The sequence below is a fragment of the Meleagris gallopavo genome, chromosome 5 (genome assembly GCF_000146605.3).
Source record: "Meleagris gallopavo isolate NT-WF06-2002-E0010 breed Aviagen turkey brand Nicholas breeding stock chromosome 5, Turkey_5.1, whole genome shotgun sequence".
In the NCBI taxonomy this organism is placed as follows: Eukaryota; Metazoa; Chordata; class Aves; order Galliformes; family Phasianidae; genus Meleagris; species Meleagris gallopavo.
The window spans coordinates 18484794-18489291 of NC_015015.2; the positions used below are offsets into that span (position 1 = coordinate 18484794).

General features: G+C 42.2%; 1 protein-coding gene across 1 annotated transcript in view; it reads right to left on the reverse strand.

Annotated features, from left to right (window-relative positions):
• The window catches only part of COMMD9 (COMM domain containing 9), an 11964-nt gene that overhangs the window by 6516 nt on the left and 950 nt on the right, over positions 1–4498 (reverse strand). The gene's annotated exons all lie outside the window — the stretch shown is intronic.

A 4498-nucleotide genomic window follows, 5' to 3' on the forward strand; every position in this document is an offset into this window, starting at 1 on the left:
GGGCGGGGCCGGGGCGGGGTGGTGGGGCACGCTGGGCGCTGTAGTCCCGTTGTGCTCTTGCTATCGGGGGCTACAGTCGGAAAACTGAGAGGTTGTTATTTTGCTCAGCTTTCTTGCATGTTTTGACACAACAGACATGCAAACTGGCAATGAATTCTGAAGTGCTTAAGTCTTAGCCCCCTGCTTCTAAAACAAGCTACTGCACGCATTGCTGGAGCTAAAATGCTGGGTAAGAGTTTGCACTGACTTAGCATCCCTCGTGCACACGGGTCTACAGGCTCACACAGCTCTGTAAGGGCCACAGTACCCTTCTTGGAATAGCTGGTGTGGTGTTTTTTCATCGTTGCTGTCAGTGTACTGAAGAGTGAACTAGGCACAGGAGTTCAAGCTCTCTGCAGTGCAAAGATGCACAAAGATGACACTGAAAGGCAACAGCATCCTTCACTCCCCGTTCCCTTGGGTGGCTGCAGGCTGCTTTCACCCAGAGCTCATGGTGTCTCTCTGTGCTGAGAGAGAAACCCCATGGGACAACTGTGGTGTTCAGAGCCTCAGAGCTCAGCTGTGCCACGTACTGCTCAGCTCATAGGGACGAGGGGTCCTGCCTCCATTCTTCAGGCACCTGCAGGTGTTGAGCTGGTCTGCTTGTGTGTTGCACACACAAGGTAAGACGTGCGCTGTGTGAATGACTGTGAGCTGGGCTTGAGGTACCTTGCCTCAGGTGTGTGGCTGCAGGAATGGCCTGTGTCTGCACTGAGAAAGCTGGGATAAAAGCCCTGAACAGCCTGCTTCTCCCTCTGATGTAACCAATTCTTTACTGTCAGGGGAAATCCCTATGTTGGATGCGGAGTTTAGCAGTAAATAAAGCTATTTTCAGTGAGCGAGAGAGGAAGGCAAATGATTTATTGTGGTGTTGCTGCATGATATGGATCATTACCTCAGTAAACTGTGTGTGTTTTACACTTTGTAAAAGATATTCAAATCCTCTTTCTGAGGGAGAAATTGTCTCTTCTTTATCTTGCGCAATTCACAGCACGTCTGGTACCAGGACACCCATGTAATTGATGGGCTTTCCGGTCACCTCTTCTGTAGAAACAGCCCGTCTTCATTTTCATTTGCATTATTCTCCTGTAAGTGGAATAGTACATGGTATGAAATGCAAATGTGATGTCATTTGCATTGGGCTCCCCGGGTTTGGTGGGGAAAAGGGCTTCTTTTTGCAGAGGAACAGGTTTTACTTTCTGTATTGGGGAACCTTCAAGGGCAGAAAAATCCAAAGGGATAAGATTTTATTTTCTATCATTTTTCATAAGCAATGGGAAATGAGGCTCGGGGGAGTTTGGGGGAACAATCTAGGGGTATGAGTTTACCATCTGTGGCCTCCTGGAATTAATTAGTGTGATTGATCAGTTCAGAGAACTGCAGTATGTATTTATGCTGCTTTCTCTAACAATGTGTTACCAGTAAGTTTAATCCAGTGCAGGCAGTACATTATGGAAAGCTGAAGGTTTGCTTTGTGGAGAGGTCTTCCTGGGAAAGCTGATCTGCTGCTGAATTTAGGTGGCAGGACTGAGCGGGCAGTGAATCCTGTGATGTCAATTGCTTATCTAGGTGATGGTACCATGTAACTCAGCGTCCTGACTGGAAAAGGAGAACAAGCTATGCAGGGTCAGGTTACAGGAAATGTGGCTTTGTCTATTCCTTCCCTAGGGGGTGAACCTGAAAGATGTGATGATGGTCTGTCTTCTAATAATCATTACTGACCTGAAGAAATATAGCAGCGTTTGTTAACTACGCATCAGAATACATTAGAAAGTGAAGGGCAGGATTCTAATTTTTGTTTGCAAAATGAAAAGTGTGTAAAATAAATGAACTAAAAAATTGCATCCCAAAGGAAAAATGGAATAGTTTTTCAGAGCTCAGGATTTAAGACCCAGGAAGCTGGAATCATGTCTTCCTTCACTTGAACCAATGTAGGTCATTTTTGTTATCCAAGTGATAGGAAGGCGATGCAACTTTTGTGTAACATAAAGCTCTGCATTAATAAATTTAGGCATTTATGAATGGAAGTGGTACGAAGAGGCAACACTGTATTATGATCTCTGGGCAAGTAAGTCTAAAGGAAACATAGGAGAACTGAATACAGGATATCACTGAAAATGGTAACTGTTCTCTTAAAATCTGCCTGCATGTTTTGTTTCCTGACCCCAAAAATTAGCATTTTCTACTATCAGAGAAGTAGGCAGAATTTGTCTAATTGCTAAACATTCTGAAATGCCATCTCCAAGTGGGGAAGCAAGTCTTTGTGTTTTGGCAGGGGTCTTGTAAAGCAATCACTGTACAACAGTTACTTAGAAATCAGAGTGAGCTATGCCTAGGTTGAGGATCTAATTATACAGAATAACTTTGTCGGATATATGGGTGGAGAGATACAAAATGCAGCGAGGGCAGGAGGAGAGGGAGCAGATAACTAAAGTTGCTGTTAAGAAGCATGGCAAGGGAGAACATTTACTTGTGAATCACATATTCAGAACAAAAATATTGCCTGCCAGTAAACACAGCTGGCATCATGTTGAATTCATTCTCCAGTCCACTTCCTATTGTTGTCATTTCCTCACTGCGGAAGCCTTCTAGTTATGAGGAAACAAAGATAGGTTTGTTTTAATATAAAAATCAAAATGCTCCTTTTGTAGCACACAAGTAGTCAGAAGCCAACAGAAATGCTTAGTAAATATGTTTCATTTGAATGTAAGTGAATTTTTGTCCTGTTTTTCTTTCAATTTTTTATTCTTTTGGTACCATCTGTAGCTGTCCTCACGGTCCTCCAAAGTCAAATTTCCTGATGTAGCAGGGAGTGAAGGGTGAGGCTGCGTCATCTAAGAAAGGTTTGTCTTGTGATTGGTGTTCCTATCAGGAAGCTTTGAGAAACACAAATTTAGCCATCTGCTGTGCCAGAGGCAGTTCTTTCTGAGTTTGAAAAAATTGGTTAAAGGAATGAGGTGAATTGGATAACCTCCTTTAGTCTACTTACAGCCCTTTTTTTCCATGATTTCATGTCTCTATCACCCAGTGGGACCCAGCTGGGAGCTCTCAGCCTGCAGATGTATCTGTGCAGCACTCTATGCAGGAATTGGCTTGGATCTGAAGAGCTGAAATGCTGTTAGTCCAGACACTGAGTCTGAAAACTAAATTCTCCTTCTGTATAGGGCAAATTTACTTGTGCCCAGGCCTGAGTGATACACTATAATACTGACTGATTTGGAGTTCTCTTGCTTGAGCCAGCCAGGGTCCCTACAAATCATTCTCTCTGAACGAGTGGAGAAATGTCTGTGTAAGACAGTATGTGGGCAATAGCAATTCAGGGAACTGGATGAGTGAGCAATCTCCAGACTGTGAGACTCTTAAATACTGGTTATAACTTTTTAAATTCAGAATCTCCCAAACATGCAGATGTGGGTGTATGGATATGTATGCATTCTAGATGCTACTATCAGATAATAAGTACTTATTATCACACCTAACCTCTGTTCCCAGCCTTGTGAAAAACAAACAAAGACATCAAACCTTCAGAACTGGTAATTCGTATGGAGAGAGACGATGAGTGGCCCTGGCTGGGTATTACTTGAGAAGAGCAGAGGTGAAAAGAGATGAGTTCTGAAGGGTAGGTGGGAGGTTTCTGGTGGGAATTGGAGAACTTCTAAGGTTTGGAGTGGGAGAACCGCTCTTCATTTGCCTGTTCACTTAAAATAGTGAATTGTCCTTGGTTGTTGGTTTGGTTTTTTTTTAATCTACTGTCATGGTTATGAGAGACATCTCTATGTCCTCTCGAGTCCATGCAGTTGTAAGACCAACGTGGATAATTATATGTGTCAAGAAACAGTCATAGACAATTTCCTTGTGATCAGATGCATCTACAACTTCTCTGCTGGACTCCTGAGGTGTTTAATCCTCTTCCTGCCTGGAAAATATTGGGAGAGAAGTTTCCTGTGTGCTTTTTTTTTTTTTTGGTTATGGAGAGAGACTGATACTGGAATGCTTTTGTTTGCTTTTTGTTAGTTAAAAATAAAAAAAAAGAGGGGGGGGGAAGAATGGAAGATTGAGAGAAGTACTGGAAGAACTGAGTGTATTCGTGTATTTCAGATCCAAAGTATTTCTCTTCTACAGAAGTCAGCTATGGTGACAAAATAAATTCCATGAAACCACAAGACAAAAATAAAGAGATGGAAAGCTGAATGGAAGAATGTCAGTAAGTCACTGTAAAGTATGCTTTATGTTTTTAGACATAGCTTATATAACTCCAGTGACAGATAAACATTTTGCAAAAATGTCATCTTTGTTTTAGTCCATCAACTGCAGTAAGTGCCCAAAATAAATGCATCTGACAGGGAATGTGTTGTGAGGAAAGAACCAGTTTTGCTGTTCTAAATATATTCAAGGTAAAAAAATAGACATAAAAAAGCAATCACATAACTTGACAAAAACCATTCCAACAGCCAGTTCT